The 25,045-nt window shown below is 41.9% G+C and overlaps 1 protein-coding gene across 4 annotated transcripts in view; it reads right to left on the bottom strand.

Moving 5' to 3' along the window:
* LOC146813780 (uncharacterized) overlaps positions 1-25,045 on the bottom strand; it is a 222,294-nt gene that overhangs the window by 28,366 nt on the left and 168,883 nt on the right. The window contains exon 3 of one of the 4 annotated variants that reach the window (XR_014962900.1): positions 21,727-21,812. The exons of the other annotated variants lie outside the window; for them this stretch is intronic. The gene's annotated coding sequence lies outside the window, so the exon portion shown is untranslated. The remainder of the gene's footprint in view (positions 1-21,726; positions 21,813-25,045) is intronic. 4 annotated transcript variants of the gene reach the window in all.

Here is a 25,045-nt window from a genome sequence, read left to right as displayed (position 1 = left end):
TGGGAGCAGCTTCTCTTGCCTTCTGTTGGATACTGCCAGGCTGATGTTCTGACGTACACTGACGTTCTGACTACATGGTCGGTGGCCCAGGTTTCTGCTCGCAGAGTTGGCTATCAGACCAGGGAAACCCCAAGTCTGGAGAGGGGGGAGGGACGGGGCGAGCGCCAAACGCTACGGGGCAGATTTACAAGCCCCTTACGAGACATTTACGCCGCCGTTGCGTCACTTCTGTGACGCAGCGCCGGCGTAAACCATGCGCCATGCTGCGACAGATTTACAACGTTCTGCGCGTTGGAATTTCCTAGGAGATGCGTCACGTTGTAAAGCCCTGCGCTACATTAAACCTGTGTCAGGTTTAATGTATGCAGGGTGGGCGTTCTGTCGGAAAAAGCCTCGGAAAAGTGGCGCAGTGAAATCTACAAGATTTCACTGAGTCACTTTTCCGACGCTGCTGCGTCAAAACCCTGCGCCTGCTTGAAGCAGGCGTAAGGCATGAAGCAGCATGTTCGGTATGGGCAGCCCCTGAGCATTGCTGGAGTTGCGTCGGGCTTGCGACACGACTCCAGCAAGCCGCCCTTATGCCAGCAGATGCGTCACGCATTTTGTTTATCCTTGCGCCATGATGCGCTGCATTGTAAATGCGGCGCATCTGTGGTGGCGTAAGGGTAAACTTGCGTGACGCATCCTTCCTGACGCATCCCTGCTGATTTGCAGGGATGCGCCAGGAAACATAAATCTGCCCCTAAATGCTTTGGGGCAGATTTACAAGCCCCTTGCACCACTTTTGCGTCACTTTTTCCATGTTAAAAGTGACGCAAAAGTGGCGCAAGGGGTTTGTAAATCGGCCCCTTTGTCTTCACATCAAAGTTCATCATCCCATCTCAGGTGAGAAAGGGAGGCCATCACAGATAAGCAAAACATTTTCAGGTTCAGCATTTGAAGGGATAATTTGCAATAAAACCCTTGCCCCTTTTTTCCACATGAAAAGAGGCAAATCACTTTTGCAGGATCAAAATCTGCTCCTGTAAGTTTCTTCGTTTATTTGGAAATATTTCTAACTTTTTAGGTGTTCACTAAAATTCCAAACTACACTCTAGGATATCTACGACACACAAGCTGCAGGAGTTCTGTCTCTCTCGCCTCCCTGTTTGGTACCCTTGACGGATTCTCTGCCAGCCAATATTTGGCAGAAATGTGCATTTATCTCTTTTGTTGGTTTTCTCAGCAAGATTTATTTTCACAGGAAACGTCTTCACCTACAGCTGGTTTAAATTTGGCTGTTTCCTTCCTTTTCCTTTTGACGCCATGTAAGCACAATTGGTCATACATTTTGTAGGGTAACTTTACCTTCAAATTGTTCGTGAACGCCACAGATTTATCACTTTTCAAATGATGCACCCCCCGCCCCCCTCATTCACTCACACTTCACCTGGGATTTTCAGTGGTAAATTGGAAATATAATTATGCCTGGTGTGGCACTCCCCTTAGTGTGCAAAATGGTGTTTTCGAGCCTTTTGCAGTTGAAACTGAAACTTCGTTGGGATATTAGCCACAGGGGTGGAATGTTTGGGATTTAAATGCTTTTAGCAATCTATAAATGTCTCTTGTTTTTTCTGGAGTTCAGTATGTGTCGTTAGAGTCTCCATTGCATTTCTGCGATTATTATTTAGACTTGAGTGGAGCTGCCCCCTACTGTTCACCTCGTTTTGTAAATAATAGTTGTATTTGTTTATGCAAAATCTCTTGTCCTTTCTGTTTTCTCCTCTTGAAGTGAATCTTCAATAGGGGCATATCATCAAGGCGCGGCGATAATTATCGCTAAGCGCACTTAGCGCTAGAATAATTATCGCCGGGTAACCTGGAATTTTATCGCTGAGATAGCGTGCTATTAGCAACGCTTATCTCAAAAGCGATAAAAATCCTAGCGCAAACTGCCAAACGTGAGATTATCGCTGGAAATCCAGCTATAGTCTTACAAAGTTTGGCGATAGCTTGATGATAGGGCCTCTCACATACTTAGCCATGATATCCACCTTTCATAGGATATCATGGCTAAGTCAGTCTTGAAGCAGGCGTAAGGAAAGTAGCGATAACAGATGTTATCGCTACTTTGCTTGTCGCTCTGCAGGTTAGCGTGCCCATTAATAATTGGAGAAATGTCGCTTAGCGACATTTCTCCAGTTACGTCAGGGCAGGAACGCCCACTTTGCATCTCATTAGAGATGCAAAGATGGCCGTTCAGAATACAGGCGCTAATGCAAGGTTTCACGCGATAGCGTGACCTTGCTGATTGGGCGATAAAATTATCGCCGCTTTTCGTCCAAAAACGGACGCAAAAGCGGCGCTAATTTGTTATCACCTTGTTGATGATATCCCCCCAAATTCTTTAGCTTCAAAACAGTTTCCGTAGTCCCAGATTGCAGCTTTGATATGAAAAACACCAAATCACACTTTTTGTACCAGCGAGTTCTAACTTCCGATCATCTTTCTATAACAGGTAGTATATGTTCATGATACAGATATGATTTATTAGGAGGTGTTTAGAGAAATTTATAAATTACAAGTGGAAAAGATCAAGCAATCCATACTTGTCCTCAGCATGGAACATGACAGATTGCCTCTTGGAAGGGACTCAGATTGTGCATTTTACATTCAGTGCAGCAAGGCCTGTGCGGGGAAATCTACAGGACTTCAATTATAACTGACCTATTTCAGTTCCTTTTACACTTTGTCAGAAAAGTTCTATCTGGGAACAAGTTTAAAAATGAAGGCCGGATCTAAAGACCCATGAAAAGGGAACAATAGTTGGCAGAAATATTGATTACACCTTCCAGAATCCTCTTTGGTGCAATGGCAAGGTTTTTACTGTAATTCAGCATTTTTTTCTACTAACAGTTTTAACTTTAGTACTGGAAAAAGCCTGCACCGCTGTCCTCACAGGACTATAGGGTTGGGATCATTGGGGACCACCTCTTTAAAATGGTTCCGGGACCACTGAGATCCTCATTGTCACTGCGTGCCCTCCTAAATGGATGTAAACATGGGTTTGTGCCCAAATTGGGATTACAATTTTGGAACAGAACCTAGTGGTTGTCCTCATACAAATGTGGTCAAGTGAAACTGGGCAAGGTTTGTGACAATATTTGAACACGACTATGTGACCGAGCCTCACTGAGGTCCTGAACTGGTGATCTTACTCAACAAATACTGCTCGCAGTCCGGCAACCGACACCCTATAATCGCAAACCGCATTCGCAGGCGTCTTTCTCTGAGTGGACTTTCCAATGAGAAATAGTAAATGCAAAGACACAGCTTTATTCAAAGGGAATATTGCTGGAGCGGGTAGTACAACATTTTGTATACCCCCCCATTCTGCATGTTTATATTAATCTGAATAATGAACTAATAGTAATATTATTAATTGGTTTGAAGTGGAAACTTACCAATTATATTAACAAAATAATTACACGTGGGATTTGCATTTTGCATGGCTAAACTAATTGTATACTAATATATGTACGCATACTAATGGTAGAAAATTAGAATATTGCATGATATATATTGCTTTTGTGATGTAAATTGTAAGTTGCACCAGATGACATTGCTGCACTGAATGTAAAATGCACAATCTGAGTATAAACGCTTTGAATGTTGCTATTATGCTAGATAATTACTTACACATAGGGGAATTAGTGAGGGTTTAACATTTTATTAGCCATTTCTATGTTTTAATTACGTTTTTGTGTTTGTTTTGCTTAAGTTGACCATTTGGGCCTTCATTAAGATGGCTGACTGAAAAGTACGACGTGACTGCTGCTGTCTCACGAGGTTTTGGGTGAAGTGCGCTTGCGCCACCGCCAGCAACAATGGCCTCGTCCTGACCCCAGGAGAAGATGTTCCCACCAAGGACACCCTGGGAGCTTCGCCAGGACTTCAACTATAGACTGTTTTTAAAACCGGAACCAGCAAGTGCGATGACTTAATCTTGCGGACTATGTGAGAATTTTACCGAGTGACCCCAAATCCACCAATGAGGACTGTCTAAAACTGAATCTTGATACATTTTGACATTAAAATAATTATAAAAAGACGGTAGAATAGTGAGTTCGGGGCTTGCTGGCTTGCTTACTAAGGAGTCCTTCTTTGAACAAACTTTAATTTCCTGACGTTATGCTGACGGAGAGGACGGTGACACTGCGGGACAGCTGTTATCCTGATTCTTTGATAGACTGAATTGCGGCCTGACTGATGAATTTAAAGATTTTTCCACAACTTGATTGACTTACAGGACGACTAATAGCCAGATAAGGTAAATATGATGTTCTGCGGTTTGGACAATGATTTTCTAACAATTTGCAATTTAATTAGATAAACGATGTTTTGATTAATTGATAAATGTGTTGTGTCGATTATTTGAAGAAACTAGAATAAGAAAAGAGTATAGATAAATGAATTGAATCACTAAATCATATATGCAACTAACTGATTCATCACCCAAAGAGGGGAATAGCACAAGGTTGGAGTTAATAAAAGTATTCAATGTGCGTTAGGGTTTAAGTGAAAAGATATTCCTTTCATATCAGCGTTTGGAAAACTTATCCCTCTAGGGAAGCAGATCAATGAAGTGTGAGTGTTGGTTTTATGGGCCCCACCAATGAATGTATTTGAGTGAATGTGATATTCCGATATTTGGTCTGTGACGAAGGGGGAATTTGACTTTCCACGCTGCAACAATATCAGAGAAATCATTGAAAAACTCTTGGGAGATTCCTCCTGCGTATTGGGGAATAAATAACCTTTGGTAAAGGTGTTTGGGATCAATATTACCTCATTGTACTCCATTTTGCACCCTGTTTTGAAGGCACAAACTCCTCTGGTATTATCCTGTACGTTACAATATATGTGTGTGAAAGTGGCGGCCGGCCGTACTAGCCTTTGGGTTGGGAACAAGTTGCTGGGGGTGGTAGAACTGACAGCGATACTGGCGGGGCCACCGATTGTTGTAGTTTGTGCAAGCCGTTAACTTTGGGTTCAGACCTGAGCCTGGCCGGGTCTGGGTGCGCATTGGGCGGAGGAGTGAGAGATCCAGGCAGGGATCTCTCACTCCTCCGATGGCATCCTCACTCTGAGGAGCAAGTCTGTCTAAGGGAGAGACAGAAGTCTTGTAGGGATTACCTGACACTTGAGGTATTATGGTTTGCCTCCCCTCTTATCCCGCTCTTTGGATCAGTGGACTTGGTGCCTTTGGCGCGCCGAGCTGATGAGGTGCAAATTGATGCGTGCTCATAGAGTGAATTTGCATTTGAGTTCTTAGGCTGACGCTTTCCTGGTCTGAATGTTGTCCTTCCAGCGAACGCTTTGTGTGTCTGTTAGAATGGAGTTCTCCATTGTGCCATAACAGCTGATTCCAAGGTTTCTGCGACCAGTGATTGTACAGAAGTTCCCATAGGTGCTCCCGTCGCTGAATTTGCTGTCTGGTTTAGTACTCTCCCCTATCTATTTGTCCTGTGTGTCTCCCCCTCGATGTTTGGGCAGCACCTGTGGTGAAGGCTCCGTGTGAGGTTGAAATAGCGGGCAATAGGAGTGTAACGTCTCGAGATGTCGGGGTGATCCTATTCACAGTAAATGGTTTCTGTGAAAGAGACCCCAGCTGCGGCTTGAGACTTCTAGGATAGACTAGAACTTAACGAGACAATGTTCTTGACTGAATAAACATTTCAGTACAGGCCCTCATTGAGTTTCCAGCCTCTGTGGGATCATAATGATAGTAAGGAAGCTGCAATCTGCAAAGTTTATAACAACAAGATGATGCATGAAGACAACATCTAACCCCCTCAAAGATAATCACTCCATCAAAATGCTTTAAAGGTTCTAGCCTCAAATAATGGAGACAAATACTGGTAACACCTTGCTACAGATCCATAAAAAGCAGTCTCCTGAGATAAAAGAAACATTAGAGCATAGAGACTTGAAAAAAAGGTCCACCCAACCAGTTAACTATCATGATGGCATTTTTGTTCCAGAGAGTGAATCAATTAGAACATCTTCTGTAGATTTTTCTTTGCCAGATATTGAAATTGAAACCAATAGATAGTCTGTGTCTGATACAAAATTCAGGCTTCCTTGGTACTTCTCCATTAAATCCTCAACAACTACAATGAAATTACTTAGCAGTACTTCTCGCACTAAGGAGGTCACTAGGATGGCGGACTGGAGTCCATCCGCCATCCTGGTGGGAACCGGGAGCGTCTGCCATGCACAACTGATCAGGGTGTGACCGCCACCATGGCGGTCGGCTCTTGCACTTTAACATTGCGGCGGGTGATGCTAACAGCAGCAGCCGCCGTGTTGTAAAAATGCCATGTTGTGCATTTCATTGCACTACATGGCAATCACCACACGGTGCCTGCCATGTAGTGCTGTGAAATGTAGAGGGGTACCATGGGTACCCCCCAAGTGCACCCACACCTCCCCCCAACACATGGGGGCCCACAACGGGCCCCTGTCAAAAATCCCAACAAGCCTTTTCAAGGCGACATCGCCACCATGGAAAGGCCTGCAATAGCCAGCATCCTAATTTGCTGGACGGTGTCTGCTAGGGCTATCTGATCCATCCGCCAGGCAATCTGTTAGATTGCTTTTGGCAGACCCATGGCAGACTCGTGGCGATCTTTGCGTCCGCCACAGTCCGAGCAAGATTCCCTCCGCCATCGTTATGTGGCAGGGGGAATCTTGCGGTCTGATTGAGGAAGGACCGCCATTGCATGGCTGGCGGTGACTGGCCTTCCGCAATCGGCTCCTAAGTCCCCCCGTCCGTTGAGTTACTGGTAACCTCAATTTGAATTTACATACCTCGTATTATCTACCTGGTAAGTACGTGGAATATTCGAAATCACTGCAAATTTTGGAAGTAATGTTATCTTCTATTTTAACTGTAATAAAAAAATCAGTAAATAATTCAGATCCTATTTTAGACACTCAGTCTGCAGTCCTCCAGAGCCTGGTCCGAAGGTAGGGGTGGGGTCTGTACTTTATCTCAGAGTCAGCATAAGCTGATACAGGCAGCTCTGGAGCTATGCCACGGGGGAATCAATCAATATTGCCACGGTCTACCTTTAAAGACCTTGAGATGCAGGTAGGCAAATCACGCTGTGCAACATGGAGGGAAAAAAGTAGGAGGAGGGGTAACGGTGAGATATTTCAGATTTATACTCAAAAGAAACTATTTGAAGGGTCGCCAGTAGAGACAAGCAATTCCTATTCCTGCCAAGATAGATCCAGAACCCAATGGTGCATTGTATCCTGTTTTTAAGAAAAAGAAGACTATCAAAGATTCTTCAGCACCCACTGTGGAAGCCACGGCGAAACAATTGGCATAAAAACGGAAAATGAAAAAACAACGACGGTTACAAAAATGGCAGAGTAAGAAACGACACTTCGCCTCACTTCAGGATACATGTTCCCTGCCAGAGGGAGTGGTTGAAAGGGACCCTCCTTGGGAATCTCTAACTCCATGTGTCTGGTTGACTATGACTGATCTTCAAATCCGTCTGGCACCTAGGGGCTGATTACGATGGCGGACAGACTCCAGTCCGTCCGCCATCGTCTCAGGGAGTGGGACTGCCCGCCTAAAAGGTAGTGGTCCCACAGGGAGTATAAGGATGCATCCGCCACTGTGGTGGTCGGACTCACCATTCTTTGCATTGCGGCGACTGCTGATTGGCTTCAGCACCCGCAGCAATGTAAAAACTGCATTGTGTACATTTCCCTGAACTACATGGCAGGCACCATGTGGTGCCTGCCACATGTTGCAGGAAAATGTTGGGGGGCACCATAGGTGCCCCCCAACCCCAAAAGAATGGGCCCTGGGTGAAGGGGGGTCCGCTACAGGCCCCCGATGTCCATTCCCGCCAGCCTTTTCACGGCAGGTTTAAACGCCATAGAAAGGCTGGCGGGGAATGACATAATAATGTGACCGGCGGTGCCTAACAGGTACCGCCACAATTCTGGGCTATGCAGGCAGTCCGACTGGCGGTCAGAAAATGACCGCCTGTCAGAACCATGGCAGTCTGACTTTCCGACCGCCACATTTCCACCCGCCATAGTAATCTGGTGGGCGGAAAACCGCAGTACGATGAGGGTGAACCTGCCACCGACAACCTGCCGGTGGCAGGTTTACCGCCATCATAATCAGCCCCTAAGTATCAATTTGGTTTCTTGTCTGCCATCTGATAGAGTAAACCTTGCATCCACCAGAGGCCCTCGCAATCCCGATGCCAAGCTTTTCTCTGTTTCCAATAAATGGAAATCAGCAGAAGGGTTAAAAAATGTACCTGCTCAAACGTCTCGACTGATTCAAATATCTCGAATATTCCAGGTTTTATTGTGATATTTGGTGAGCAGCCACCAACACTAAATAGATTGTTTCTTTTGAATTGATTCTCTGATATTGATGCACTAAAAAGATGGGTTATAGGTGTGATATTTAAACAGTTCAAATATTGTATCTTCCATCAGGTAACAAATCAAGAGCTATTTTTAAACCTAGGGTAGTAGCGAACTTGATTGTGCTGAATTGTGATTACGTGCTCAGTCGTGGTATTGATGTTTTATACTATTTTTCAGAGTAAAGGAAAAATAGGCCGCTTGGCATAATTCCCCAAGGCCGACGAAAACCTAGATAATGGGCTTATATGATGGAAAAGGAAAAACGCACAGTATCAATAAGAGAGGTGTAAAGATTGGTTTCTTTTTTAAATCAAGACAAAACAGCTAGGTGAATGCCCAGTGATGACAAAGATGACGTTAGACATTGGAGCTGGCCAGCAGGTGCTCTGAATTGTAATGGCTCTCTGGGAATAGCTTTTCCCAAAGTAGTTAGAAATCTTTTAATAGTCACCTACTGGAATTGGCTGGATATACTAGCGATTTTAAAGATCTGGATTAATTAAACAACTTAAAAGCTGATCTTATATGTATTCAGGAAATATAGTGATCTTTTGAATTCCAGTTTGATAATTACTATGTCCTTAGCTGCATGTAAGACCCTTTAGGAAGGGTATGCGAGTGGGGGAACAGCGATCCAATTGAACACGAATTAAACATAGTCCTACAGATATTCGGTTCACTCGTCTAATTTAGTGCACTGCGTAAAGAAGTTAAATTTAGAAGCCAGATGAATCATTGCTTATTGTGAATGCATATGTTCCTCTCGATGTACCATATTCTCCCCTGATTAAATTGTTGTTCCCATTCATATCTCGGATTTCTCAATCAGAGGATTGCCAACATGTAGCCTTGGTGGGTGACTTAAATGTGAAAGTGCCTCACCATGTGATAAGAGTTTTCTCAGACAGGCATAGGGAAGAGGCCTTGAATATTTCTTTAGGAATTATTCCGCCAAATTCAAAAAACAGATAAGAAGGGATTTCTTCTTTCAGACCATTTGATTGTGAATGGGAGAATCAATAATGATACTCCTGCAACACTCACTCACATCTCTAATAGAGGCCAGCCCCTTACAGATTATTTGATTGTATGTATCGTATTCCACTTTCGATTTACTATCTGACATGAATGTAATAAATAATTATTTCAGTCATCATTAGATTGTTTCATTCTGTATTGATTTTCCATTAGTAGGATTAAGCTCATGGAATTCTACAGGAGATATAGTGAATTTTAACAAGGTTCTTTGAAGAATTCACTGAAAGTCATATAAAATTGTTAAGCGGAAAGAAATATTGACAAGAGTTACCTCAGATAGGCAAGCATTGTATCATAAGCCTCTCCTAAAACATGATTTATACATGAAGATATTTCTGGATAAATAAAATGGGGAAATAAAAAGGTTAATCAGTAGACAATGTTTGCTCTTTTTTTCTTTAAAAAGGGGAAAAATAATCTCCGCCTAAAAAGGAGAAGAAAATTTAAATCTAACTTAAAAGATCTTGAATATGACTGGAACTGGATTGATTTAAGGGAGGCTGTTATTTCAAAAGAAGAAGGATTGTTGCAAATTGCTGTGGCAATAGAGTTATATTTGTGCCAATTCCAACTAATGATGAGGATTGATTTAAATATATTACTGAGCTTTAGGCTTGGAATTCCGCTGTCTTGGAGTCTTTCTGCCCACCTGAGTATTCCTCAAAAGCTTCTAATGCCACCCCAACGACAAAACAAATCAAAAGTTTAATATTAGATGGCGATGCGAGATCATCAACGGAAGCAGCCCATTTGTCAGTTTTTCTAACTACTATCTTGCACCACTCCTACCAGTACAGTGTCATTCCTAACCGTTAGACCAAATGTATAATTGCGCCCCTGCATAAAATGGGTCTATGTAATTTGCCTAATAATTATAGGCAATTTGCCTTATTAGAATGTGTTGGTAAGTTATTTACTATGAGCATAGCGCTGGGGGTACGCACCGTACATACACGGGTGGGGGTACGCCTCGTACGTACACGGGTGAACATACACGGGGGGTGTACATACACGGGGGGGTTCGACTCGTACGTACACGAGTGTACATACACGGGGGGTGTACATACACGGGGGGTTCGACTCGTACGAACACGGGTGTACATACACGGGGGGTTCGACTTGTACGTACACGGGTGTACATACACGGGGGGTTCGGCGCGTACATACGGGGGCTGGGGGGGGGTTCGGCACGTATGCAGGCACATGTCTCCATGGTTGCTATGGGAGTTCGGTGCGGACGGTGTTTTTTCCATACGGTTGTAACATCGGACGCACAGGATGGATCGTACTTGCGCGGTCGGACTTCACTTTTCACATTTGTACGGTGAATCGTCCGGGGACGTGTCGGACACATTTTCCGACCCGAGGACGTGTGGGGAATTATTCCCAATGCGATTCGTATGGACTTTTTCCCATGCGAATCGTACTTGGCAGTTTGTACGGCACTTGTACGATTCGTACGATAAAAAGACCGGATACGAGTCGTACGGGGATATTTTTTCCAGGATCCTGATCGGCACCTAGATGTTCTATAGAAATTTTTATTTTACGCTGTAACAGTTTAAAACATAGCAGGATGTCAACTCTGGTTTGTCTATAACTACTGATAAAACAGTTCTCAGGCAATCATAGTCCGAGGATGCACATTGATCCGTCCTTAAAAATAGGGGAACTTATGCCCAAATTATAGCTTCATGCTCATTGGAAAGTCCCCAAATATATTTAAAATCTTTAACATGGTATTCACTGCTTTTTCCTATTAATAAAAATGAGTATATTAACTCTGAAGTGAGTAACGGGCATACATTGGAACCTACCATTTAACAAAAGAATCATGTATTTGTTTGCAGTGCACTGCACTTTTCTAAGGCCTTTGTTTTATTATGCAATTCACATTCTGTTTTTACAGCTCATTAATTGCTATTGTTCCCTGAAAATTAAATGACTTCTTTAAACATCTTTATGATTTTAAATGCTTTTTTAACTTGTATTGAAGTGAAGTGTCTTTGACTTGCTAAATAAAGTGTGAACCTCTTTGGAGTCCCAAATATTTTAAACTTGTAACTTATGTTATGTAAAGCTGATTTGTAGAGTACCTTATCATCCTGGATGGTAATATGGCACTGAGCAGGTGTGAGCCTAGCCAATCCTAGGGCCTAGTGGGAGTACTCAAAAAGCCAGGTCTTTAGTTTCTTGTGGAATTCAAGAAGTGAAGGAGGATGCTCTTATGTGTAACGGGAGGCCGTTCCACGCTTGATTGCTGGATCTGGTTTTCTGTATACTTGGCATGTAGGAGTCTGGATGATTGGAGGCGTCTGTAAGGTTTGTGAAAGCTGTTGCGATTTTTGAGGCATTTTAGACTAGTGTTATGTAGTGCCTTAAAAGTGTGGGTGAGTCTGAAATGTGCTTGTGTATGGCGATCCAGTAGAGCTCTTCGAGTGTGGTGTGATGTGACTAAAGCGTGAAACGTTGAATAGCCGAGTTCTGAATGATCGCAGCCTTCTGCTGATTTTTTGTTTTTTATCTAGGCATAGAGGGTGTTCCCATAGTCCAGCTTGCTTGTGATGAGTGTGCTGCCCAATGATGATGAGTGTGCGTGTGATGGTTTTGCAGGTGCTGATTAGAGCATCATCAGGACGTGGAATCATTAAGCGGTGACAGCGTTACTTGATCGGTCATGTTGAGTTTGTTGCTGATAATGATCCTAAGGTTCTTGGTGTGGAGATGAGTGTTGATTTACGCTCTGTTGACCGTGGTTGAAGATCATGATTTCGGACTTGTCAGTGTTCAGCTTCAAACAATTGGTCTTCATGCATTGCGTGATTTCAGTCATGCTGGCATTGAACTTGACCTGAACTAATTAGGTAGAAGTGGTATTACCCTCACACTGCTATAGAACCTAGGTTCAGTAATTAAGCACAAGTAAACACGACGTAATAAATAGGTACTCCCTTGGTATTCAAAACTATGCTACCAATATAGTGTATAATATTAGTGATGGAAACCCCACAAAACCAAACATAATATATGAATACTGAAGTACACACAAAAAAAATATGCAAAAGGTTATAGTAATCAATCAACATCTATAATTGTGTTGTAATAAAGTAGCTCCTATGTTGGGAGAAACAAGAATATAGTCCCATAAATCCATAGTACAGGTTTAATATTACAGAAGTAATCCCATGACTTCTTGTCAAAAGAAAAGTCAATTCCTTGGAGTGTTCTGGCAGCCGTTATGTGTTTTGTCGATACTTTACTTTCTCAAGGCTGCAAAATTGGTAAATGAATACAAAGATGGTCTCAGTGCACAAGTCCAAGTATACTCTAATTAGAAAAAAATTAATTTGTGAAGTCAGTAACCATGCACTAGGAAAAAGTAATAGAAGCCCAAATTGGTTTTGTGAGGAAACAATAAAATGAACCAGTGAGATACGGGAAAAAGTTCAGGATGAACATGTAAACACGGGTAAAACCACGCGGGTTGATAACAAAGCGGACGTTACATCGTCCGCGTTGTTACCACACATGGCATTTCATCGCAAGTCGTTTCAACACCAGGGAATGTGTTGGATTTTATATCCAACACCTTCCCTGCTGTTGTGCTAACTGGAGTAGGAATAGTAATTTATACTATTCCTAAGTCCAGCGTGCCATCTACGACTTGCGATGTAATGCCATGCGTGGCAACAACACGGACGATGTAACGACCGCGTTGTTACCTACTGCGTGATAACACCACGCGTTTTAACATCAGATATTCTGTAAACACACAAGAAAAATGATGACACAGACACCACTTAGAAATGTGAGACCCAAGAGGATGCCACACCAATTGTGAGCCAAATTAAAATAGGACCAGTAATGTTCAGCATAGTCAAGACATTGCCCATGTGATATGTAAAAGCACCCGTAGACAATTGAAAGTGTGGCTTAGTTAACATGTTGTACCAAACCGATTTAGGTTAGGCAAGCTACCTCTAAAGTACAACAATGCAACCGTCAATTTGGTGTGTATTCCACTATCAGTAACAAAAAGCCCCGTACTTGTAAGCATGACTTGTCTAGTATGAGAATATTTTTATAAAAAATAAAATAAAAGGCCAAAAGGGTCTAATTAATAATATGCATAGTTTGTGTTGCGAAAAAGAAAGCCCCCAAAAAATTTTAAATATAGAACAAACCATTTATCATGGGAACATGCGCAAACAAAATGCAGAAGTGGATTAGCATGTGTGAAGAATAAAATTACAAGCTGGGGGGTTTCTGTAAAGTTTACAAAGAATCTTTTGTGTGTGACTGTAATGATACGTAAAATAGATTTGATATGGATTTCTATTGATAACATTGATAAAGGTAAGTAATCCATCTGCATTCCCAGTCCATACTAAAAGAATGTCATCAATAAATCTCATCCAGTACATTATGTTGTCAAAAGTTGTCTAGTACAAGGGTCGTCATTTCAATGAGCATATTATTGTGATCGCAGAGGGTTTTTGTATCCGAGTGAGAGATAGAACTGTACAGCTTGAAGACATTTATCTCTAGGAATTGAGGCGTATAATGAAACGATGTCCAGTGTTAAATACACTCATCTGTCCAAGTGAAATCAACAAGTTTATTAGAAGATCCTTTGTATCCTGTACAAAGGAAAGGAGATTAGACACAAATGGTTGTAAGTATATATCAATATATTCAGAAATGCGCTTTGTGGGTGACCCAATTCCTGAAATGATTTTCAACTCATTTTTGTACTAAACATACTACCTTTGAACTGACTAAATTGAGATTCCATACTATTATTATAGCTCAGATACACCAAAGAGGGGGTGACATAATTCAGAGATTAAGAAAACTGGAGACATACTGGATAACTAGACTCAGAACAGTTGATTGTGGGCTCAATTCCGACAGGGAGTTACATGTTGTTTTGAAAGATTCAAACATTATGATCACTGTTGTTTTCTGTGCAATTGTTTGAATTATCATCTGATGGTATTGTGTGTTTGCCACATGGTTAGCTATGTACAGATCATGTATTCCAGTCTGTATAGCAGGACTGTATTTGTGAATAATTTCAGTGTGACTTTTAATGAACATTGTTTATTTCTCTTGTTTGTTAATCTACACAATGCTATTTTGTGTACAGACACTGGATGCACTATGAATCCATATATTTATATTTGTATTAATTATATGTGCAGCATTTAAAATTGAATTGTTACAAATGTATTGATCTAATCATTGATTTGCTTTTAACACCAGGTCTTCTAATTATGGGGTCATTGTAAATTCATTATATGAGATACTACTTCATTTAATCTTGCAAACCCAAATCTCATGCCTCTCATAATTTGGACGGGTTACACGACTAATCACTTATTTGTTTCTTTTCAGTTCTTCTTTTTCACTCCATCTAGATTTTTGAATACTTATACTCTTTTTCAATTTTATAACTCATAATATATCCTCTGCACCAAACTCTTTTCAAGAAAGAGGTAATGTGTTTGAGTTCATGCGTCTAATAGCGCTCATGCTGCACTTTAATTTTAAATTCATCTGAGTAAACAGATTGCTCACTCATCACACATTCCACTTAATAAACAGTTTTCAGCTCCATCTTACAAAATAGTGACTCCTTTCAGTGTTCCAGATTCAATGGGGAATGTTTAAGATGGCGCATCTGCCCACACTACTGTGGTGGGCACATTCAAGTCATTTTCCTGTTCCTTGTACAGTACAGTACTTTAGCGTTTGGGGCCGCTTTCTGAGGTGTAATGAATTTGAGTGATTACACAGCTCTCACGGAGCCTGGGCCAGTTCTACTAGATATTACTAAATACACTATAATGCCTCTGGTCAACCCTTGATTTCACTGACCTTTATATTGTGACGTTTCTTTATAGTACCTTTCGTATGGATTATCATGGCCCTGCAATGTGTAGTTGACTATAGAGATGATTTGATGAGAAAACCAATGGTCTTCTTCACCATCAGGAATTACATTGGAGCCACACTTGTGACATCTTGAACTTCCACATGATGAATAGTTTGTTCTATTATTACTCCTTTTTGGGCTCTCTTTTTTCCAACGCGAATTATGCCTATTATTAATTAGATCCTTTGGGTCTTTTATTTTATTTTTTAGAAAAATATTCTCAGACTAGACAAGTCATACTTACAACTCAAGTACAATGCCTTTCATTACTGACAGTGGAATACACCCCTATTTGACAGTAGCATTACTCTACTTTAAAGGTAGTTTGCCTCACCTTAAATCAGTTTGGTGCAACATGTTAACTAAGTCACACTATCAAATGTGTAGAGGCGCTTTTCCATCTCACATGGGCAATGTCTTGAGTGGACTACACTGAACCATACTGGTCCAATTTTATTTTGGCTCACAATTGGTGTGGGAGATTCTTGTGTCTCACAATTCTAGGTGGTATCTCTGTCATTATTGTTCTTGTGTGTATACACATTCATCCTAAACTACTTCGCGCATCTCACTAATACATTTTATTGTATCCTCACAAAACCACTTCAGGGTTTCTATTACTTTTTCTTAGTGCATGGTTACTGACTTCACAAATTATTTTTTTTCTTATTAAAGTATACTTGAATTTGTGTACTAAGACCATCTATGTATTCAATTACAAACTTTGCAGCCTTGAGAAAGTCGGGTATCAAGAAAACACGTGTCAGCTGCCAAAACACTCCAAGAAATGGACATTCTTTTTCACAAGAATTCATGGAATTACTTCTAGAATATTAAATCTGTACTATGGACTTATGCAACTTTATTCTTGTTTCTCTCAACATAGCAACTACTTTATTCCAACCTAATTATAGCTGTTTAGTGTTTACTAGACTCTTTTCTACATTTTCTTTTGTGTGCGCTTTGGTATTCATATATATGATTGAACTTGATCTGGGTACTGGGTATATTGTCCATGAGGGAAAGAATGGCTTGAGTGCCGTCGACATAGGAGAGGATTTTTATGTTATTAGATTGGATGATGCTGGCTAGCAAGATGTATGCGTTGAAGAGGGTCGAGCTCAGGGAGGATCCTTGCGGAAATTCACAAGAGAGAGTGTGGGCTTTAGAGGTGTACGGTGCCAGTATGACACACTGTTTCCTTCCAGTCAGGAAAGTGCAGATCCATCAGAGTGCATGCCCTTGGATTCCTGTGTCATCTAGGTGTTGGATGAGGATGGGGTCGGAGATCGTGTCAAGCGCTGTTCCAGGTGGATGAGGGACGCCGTCTCCTCTGTCCAGAGTCATATGGATGTAATTTTTGGCGGTGATGAGGGCAGTTTCCATGATGTTGTTAGGTCTGAAACCAGACTGAGTTGTGCTGAGGAGTTGGTGGTCATTGAGGTATTTGGTGACACATCTGTTGATGATTTTGTCCTAGACCCTGGCCAGGAATGGTAGTAGGGAGATCGGTTTGTAGTTGATGAGTGTTGAAGGGTCTGCAGGGGGGGTTTTCAGCAATGAGAGTACAGTTGCATGTTTCAAATCATCTGGGAATGATTGCAAAAGAGGTGGAGGCATCCAGAATGGGTGTGAGCATGGTGCTCATGGGTTGCAGTCCTCTGGAGTAGGTGTGGATGGGCAGGGGTCCGATGGGGCCCCAGAGTGGATACACTTCATTGTGGCGGCGGCTTCTTCTGGGGAGATGACAGGCCATGTGGTTAGCAATAAGATGGGCCCCCTGGCTGCTGTCTCAACTATGAAATACAGCACTGTTCAGGGTTTAGTGTGCTCTAGTGCCACTGCACCTGTTGCACCAACTGAAGCTATGCATCCCTGTGAAAGGGAAGCTTACCTGTATATTTGTCGGTGCTACAGAGATCTGGGGAGGAGGAAGACGTCAACCTCAAGAATTATACTGGGTCATTCATTGTAGTGAAGAACATTCCCATCAAAGCACTAATTATGCATAGCACCTAGTCTTCAGGAAACATAATTAGGGCACTCCTGATGAAACAGTCCAGCATTTTTCTCCTTTTTCCCTTTTTTTTGCCTGCTACCAAATGACTACATACATTTCTTTGCTTTTTATTAGTCCCCACCCCCCAAAGCCTCTCGTGGGTCTTTCACACTAATGGTATAGTGAGGTAAATCATCCTTTTGTACATTTTATTGTTTGGCGAATTTAATCAACTTGTGAAATGTATTAAAATTGTATCTAAAGTACCAACAGGCAGTAGACAAAGAAAGGGCTATATTTACTAAGATTTTGTGCCATGTTTGCATCACAAATTGACACAAAATCTTTTTTGCCAATTTACTCTCCAGTGCTAAACCTGTTTTGCTCTGGAAATTAACTTGAAAGTAGAACAAAGAAGTGCCTAGTGCTGCTGTGCATTACTTAGCACCAAGAGGACGTTCCATAGGTGATGCATAGGTGTTCAGATGGGGCCACCCATGGTTTTTGAAGCAAAACCATTTCTACTGAATAAAGTAGACAGGGTTTTACATTACAAATTACACCCTTTTAAAATAGGTGCTATCAAGGAAAAATGCTTTTATTTCTCCTTTCTTTTCCCACTTTGCATGTGTGCTGCACTTTACAGCGCACATACAAAGTGGTAAAAGTTTTAAAGTTACTGCAACCAAAGTATTTTGTACTGGAAGTATACCCTTCCGGTACAAAACCTATGCTAGACTCAAGCACACATTTTTGTACTATAGTGCAACGGTGTGTTTGTGGCGCTCGCCAGCCTGATTGTGCACTCACGCTAAAGAGAGAGGAGGAGAGTGCTGTATCTCTGTAGATATGGCGCTGTCCTGCACTCTCCTTATGCAAAACAGCACACCAGTTGTGGCTGCATGAAAATTTAATAGATAGACCCCTTAGTGTACAAAAATTAAAGCGTAAACCACCATCACACTCCTAAGAAACCTTTAAGTGCAGAATGCACCATGTTAAAGCTGCTGTATTTGTAATGTATATTATTCATCTTAATATAAATATGTATATGTATGTGTGTGCGTGTGTGTGTGTGTGTGTGTGTGTGTGTGTGTGCTCCCTGAAGGAGTCAGGGTTTGAGGTGGCTTTGTAGTTAGGTGAATAGGTCAGTGCCAATTTCAACACTTTGAACTAAAACCACAGATATTCACCAGTTATAGTTGGCAGAGCTAACTAAAACGTGTGCACCCGCCATGCACTGCTCACGCCCTTTCACCATTGAAATATTAGAGAAACTGTAAAATAGAATAGACAAATATAAATAATTAATCAACGTAAAAAAACACAACATTCCCGAATATACTCTGACCTTTGTGGGTGGAGGTGAAGCGGTCCCGGGGGTGGATGGAAAGTGGCAGCGTGCGGACAGGGAATGGCAGGGAAGAACTCTCATCTGGAAAACTGTTCTCTGAGAGTGAGTAGGAAGCAATCATTGCCGTCACTGGTGCCCATCATGTTAGGAGAGGTGTCCTCCTGGGTGGAATAAAGAAATGCGAAGTAAAGGAGCATTAATCAATGCCCACAGAGCGGAGATTCCTGGGCACTGCCCGGGTCTGAGGGGAATACCCACCGAGGGTTTCACTGCAGTGCTCAGAACGGAAGCACTGGGCCCAGCTCTCCAGGGAGTCCAGCGACCAAGCCAATGAAATAAACACAGCAGAAACATACTGAAGGGAAAGAAGTGCCGGAAACACTGGTGGAGGGTGACATGAGAAAGTGACGGGTGAAAGGGCTACCATCAACCAATCAGACGCCTCCTCCTTCGGTGCAGAGTAAAACTCTGAGGCATGCAGCTGCAGATAATGGCTTCCCGGATGAAAGACAGCCCGACCACATGATGCATGTTCGAATGTCACCGGAGATTTATTAACTCGCCTGGACACTTCTTTTATTTCTGTGCGCGCATACATTACCATATTTCAGACTACTTAATGGCAGTGTGAAAAAGCCTCGATGCGTGACCCATTTACAGTACAGATAACCAGGCCCTTGGAAATCAAGTGGTGTGCCTGTTGTCACACAGTGCATCACTAGGGACACCGGGACTTCAGCTGTCACTTATGAACTCCAGAACACCGATGACCCCCTTCTGAGTGACGTGCAAAACGTGGGTGCAAGAAACCCGAAGGAAATACATTTCACCCAAGATACCAGGTCCATTTGTGCACCCCGTTGTAGGTGTTCCCCCTGAACCGTGTGGTGGGTCCTTGTGACCAGTCGTACTGCCAGCATTCACCTTGCACTGGTTTGACTGGCCAAATTCTTCCTGCTATTTCCTGAAGGAAAATGTTGGGGCAAAAACCTCGGACGCTGCACAACTTTTTAGGTACCGGTGTTTGAATATCAGGCACACATTTATTTTACATCTGTATAACCTATGGCAGCGCCTCTTCACCTGTGGTCCAGGGACCCCTGGGGTCCGCGAAGCCGACTCAGAGCGGCTGCGACTGTCTAGAAAATGAAATACTATTAACAGACAAATAAAGTATTTATATATGCAGAGGCAAAATGTACAACTGAAAATGTTAAAACATTCTGCAAATGTGAAGGAATCTGAAATTGGAGGCTAATTAAGTTACTATCCTCAGACTGATTTGCGGGAGGAGCTCGAGGGCTTCAAACAGAATATGATACGCGCGGCGAGCGGCCTCAGCGGAACTCAGGATAACTTTAACGGTCCTATGAAAATCTAAAAACAAAATTGTAACATTTGTTAGTGAATTAAATGACATATTTAATCATTTGTGTGATAAATGTTAATTTTTGTATTATTTTGTCCATTCTTTTACTGTTCAAATTATCAAAAGCCCCTGCCCCCCGGCTTCCCGTAATGACTCCGTGGGGGTCCCTGGATTCCGATAATGATGCATTGTGGTCCCTGGGTTCCAGTCATGGGGTCTACAGAAGTCAAAAGGTTAAGAAACACTGACTTAGGGCCTTGGGTAGAGCCAGGCCGGCTTTAGGTCTGATGGCGCCCGGTGAGACAAAGGCCCCCCCCCTCATGACCTCTCTATCCACGGATTCCCTCACTAACACCATCCAACAGCGCCCTCATCTCTCGGTAGCCATTCTTGCAAATGCTTTTCATTTGTTTTATAGCGCTTTTCAAACCACTGTAGGGTGTCAGTGCACTTTACATCACACATAAACTATTCAGAGACAGTAAATCATATGTGTATCAATGACGATTACAAGATGTAGGACTCACATGTCCTCCATAATAGTAGGCAGTATGTTTTAAGGGTGCTTGGTGTGGAGAAACACAAACTCAGGATTGAGAGCATGCCATGGTGGTTGGGGTTGGCTTTACTAATAAGAATGCATTTCTATCCAAACCAACACTTTTTTACCAACATTAGGATAATGAAAGACTGCTGAGAAAGATATTTTTCTAAGAGTAAAGTCATCATTCATCATCCAACTTCAAAACAATTAATGATTTACACAGCCAACGCGTTTCGTCCCCCTCTGGGACATCATCAGGGCTGTTAAGTGAAAACATAACATCATAATCCAGTACAAAGTGCAAATCAAACAAACAAGATATGTTAAAACAATACTTCAAACCAATATATTAAAGCAACCTGCCTATTTAACATACTGTATACACAAAAGAAAATACCTATTCAGCTAATGTCCTTCATTATATGTGTTGCTGATGAGAAATCACAATAATTCATGTACTTTACAGACAGAAATGCTTGTAGAACAAACATTCTACATTCCCATTGATTGCAGATGTGAAATCATCAAATTACTACTCCTACACCCAATTCCACCCGTGTGGCCTAATTATATATTCTGTTAGGTATTGTACCTATGTCAACTGAGTACTGTTCCTCTTAACTTATAGTTCATAAAAAATAAGTCGCACCCACCTCCTATATTCAAAATCTCCAAATTATTCCTTTCTTATAATGTCCTTCCCGAATAAACATTAAACTGCTGTTGATTTATTTCAGTTATATCTAAAAAGCAGAATAATTACAATAATGTCAATAATGTTATGGAGAACATGATTCAAATTGATTTATCTCTAACTAAAATCTAAAAATAAACTTCTCACCTTCAACTTATACAAGTAATTTTATTTTCATCCTATTCTTGAATAAGCGATGAGTATTTTTTGCCTCCAAAGTGTATAAATTTGTCAAAAATCAATAAAGCTGAAATAAGTAAGCTTAAATTGTCCAATTGAATTGTTCTAAAAGTTATTCCCCAATCTGAATTATTCTCGTTATATAAGCCACACTGCTCTCACCTCTTATCGAGCAATTCTAATCTAAACCATCTCCAGCAACCCCATTTTCATTGGAATAAAGTCCTCCGTCCCATCTAGTCTCAAATCTGTATTAACAAGAAACAAGAAAATATCCAAATTATTCCTCACCGAAATAGAGTTACTAGTTTGTAATTCATAATCCTCCTATTATTAACCGTTCCTCGTCCAAAAATTCCCTAGTCCCGTACCTTATGCAATGGCTATGGTTAGTCCCCAAGCATCTCGTCGCGTCCACAGTCCAGCCCGATAAATCCGCTGTAAGCCAGGTATCCCGCCAATCCCTATATTTAAATTATAAATTGCCCAATCCGATGCGTGTTCAGAATACCTGGCCATCCAATCCTTGGCCTCTCTGCAAGCAAGCATAGCACTGGCCACGTATGCTTGTACGGTGACACTCTATGGGAACTTTAGTGCATATGTTTAAGACACAGCCTTAATTATATAGGCACCACCATTTAACGGAACCCCTATACTTTTTTCACCCCACTTAAAGCCCTGGCCCTACCTCAGTGTGACCTGGCAGTCTTGGCCTTCCTGCAACCAACACCTCTCTCCTCAGCAGCAAAGACCTTAGACAGGCCGCAGATAGAATCAGGCTCTTCAGTTTTATGCACTACACTTCACCCATGTCGGACCCCCCCCACCAGTAACTTACGAGCGACTTGTACATTTCTACTAGCGGGAGTAGGTCACAGTCTCAGTTAGCAAGAGGGGAAATGAGAGAGAGCGAGGGAATGACTGAATAACACTGTGAGTGAGAAAAGTGACTGAGTGAATGAAAAGATAGAAGGTGGCAAAATACACAAGTGAATGAGTGAATGGCTGTACTAGTGAATACAGTTTGTGAGTGAGTTAGAATGATGTTGTAAGTGGGTGCTTGAGTGAATAGAAGATGTGCTATGAATGAGCAAGTGAATAAACACGTGGTTTAGGTTGTCATGTGAGTGAATGTGTGAACATAAGTGGTAGCTCGAGTAGGTGAGCTAGTTTGAGCCCGATTGATAATGCAAGAATTATTGTTTGAGTGAATGAGCCTGCGAATGATTAAATGTCTTGCTTTGCTAGTGGGAAGGGCAAGTGTGCGAATGAGTGAATAATGAACTGTGTGAAAAGGGTCTTTATCAAGAGGGTATAGTTTCACAAAACCATGAAAGAAAGTTTGCACTACAAAAATATTGAAACCAGAATATCATCAAGATAAGTATACTTAACTCCACGCATATGTAGCTTGCCAATATGTCAACCCTCCATTTCTCGGTTCAATAAAAGGAAAGGGCGACACAGCAGCATTCGTCCAGTACATAATTAATTGTATTCCAAGTCATTTAAGACAGGCAAAATGTGTGTATAGACATATATATAAAGTCTATGGATGAGTAGTTAAGAATAGTAAATCTATACTAATCTATCTATATTTCTATTTTCTTTTCGTGATATTTTAATTTCAATAGTTTGGCCACAATGGGGCATGTTCATAAAGGTACATTTAGGCATTCATTTATGGGCTTTTTGCCTAGGGCAGCACAGCAGGGCACCTTGGTGCGCTGCCCTACGTCAAAATGGAAGGGCAGGAATGCACCGTATTTATCCAATATGACACATTCCTGCTCTTTCCCCTGTGCTGGTGCCATTTCAGCAGTCTAGCGCCAATGTAGGCACCCTTGCACCGGAATGCAAGGTGCCTGTGTTGTTGGCAGGATTGGTTTTGTGCTGGAATGGGCACCTTCCTGCACAAAAACAATTCTGGGAGGCGTTTCCCTCTATCTATGTATGCTGCAGAATGTAGCACACATGGAGAGAGAAATAAATGAGGAGAAATAAAGTTTTTCTCCTCGTTACGCCTTACCTCGGGAGGAGTAAGGTTTTGGCGCATCCCCAGGTCTACATGGTTTTGTAAACCTGGAGCAGCATTAAAACCCATGAGTGTTGCGTAGGAACATCCACCGCAGCGCCCATGCAATGCCTCCCGACCAAAGAGTAAGGCAACGCAACGTTTTGCGCTGCCTTGCAACACTACATATGTGTGAGGTCAGTCAAAGCTACGCAAAGTGGATTTGTGTGGCCTCATAGATATGTTTTCCAGGTTTGCACCACCGGAGTGTCACTTTAGCACCAGCGGCTCATAAATATCGAACGCGGAGACTGCCCTCGGAAAATGTTTGTTTCTACAGATTACCGCGAATACTAGATGCGGTAGCCAGCACTGGCCTGAATGACCTCTGACGAATCTCATTGAATTCCCTGGATTGACAACTGTCATCTTTACAGGAAGATAATTATATCTCACAAATTGGTTTATAAGAAACAGCGTTTTATAGATAAGAACCCATCGTATGTGATCAAGCCCTGAAGAAGTCCCGAGAAGGGACGAAACGTGTTGGCTACTCTGGGAAGACTTGGTCTTCGAAAAGAATAAAGGATTTGAAAATTTAAAAACATGTCTCCATGGAACTATTTGTGATTTATCTAAATAAGAAATTCTAATGTTGAAGTCAAATAGAAATCCTTGGAAATAGTGGGTGCTGATCATTTTGTGGCTCATAAATATGCACCTCAGTCATAAGCATAGGCGTATGACCACATTTCCCTTACTTACACCTGTCAGGAATTCACAAAGGATGCCAAACATGAGGTGATCTCCCCACCCTTTTAACCCGCTCCAAGGGTGTGATGAAGGGCGCTCCTGTGTGTTTCAAAGCCTGGTTCACCTTGGATGTTTGTGAACGCACACAGACACCAACAGACCCTTTTCACAAAGGTAAGTTTAACTGTGGACATCTCCCCCTACACCTACGAGGTGATCTCCTCAGAGATGGAATTCACCATTTCCGTGTGGAGACCTCCATGTAGATTTAGATTTAAAAGTCTCGGAGACTCCTTTGGCTGAATTTATGATTGTGAAATTACAATTAGTGACTTTTTAGTTGTTTGTGGAGATTTACAACAGTGCGGGGAGCACTGTTGTACAAAATGAATGTATACTAAATTATAGATAGACAGAGAGAGAGAGAGAGAGAGAGAGAGAGAGAGAGATAGATAGATAAATTGGGCTGTGCCCACTGCAAATTTGAACTGTTCTTTATGTTGTGGGTCAGGCCATCTTTGGATGTGGACATTTTCTGTGTTTCCATTTTCCATTGGTGACTGGTAAGCAACGTAGCTGTTATTTGATTGCATTTTTAAAAGAGAACTATTTTTTATGAGAAAAATCTATGCCTTTGAGGAAAGAAAACTCGCTGTTGATAATAATGAAATCACCTCAGTTCTTACCCTAGACCTCGGTATTACTTGTTTT

The sequence above is a fragment of the Triturus cristatus genome, chromosome 6, assembly GCF_964204655.1.
Source record: "Triturus cristatus chromosome 6, aTriCri1.1, whole genome shotgun sequence".
In the NCBI taxonomy this organism is placed as follows: domain Eukaryota; kingdom Metazoa; phylum Chordata; class Amphibia; order Caudata; family Salamandridae; genus Triturus; species Triturus cristatus.
Note: the sequence above shows the minus strand (reverse complement) of the source record. Positions and strands in the feature narration are given on the sequence as shown.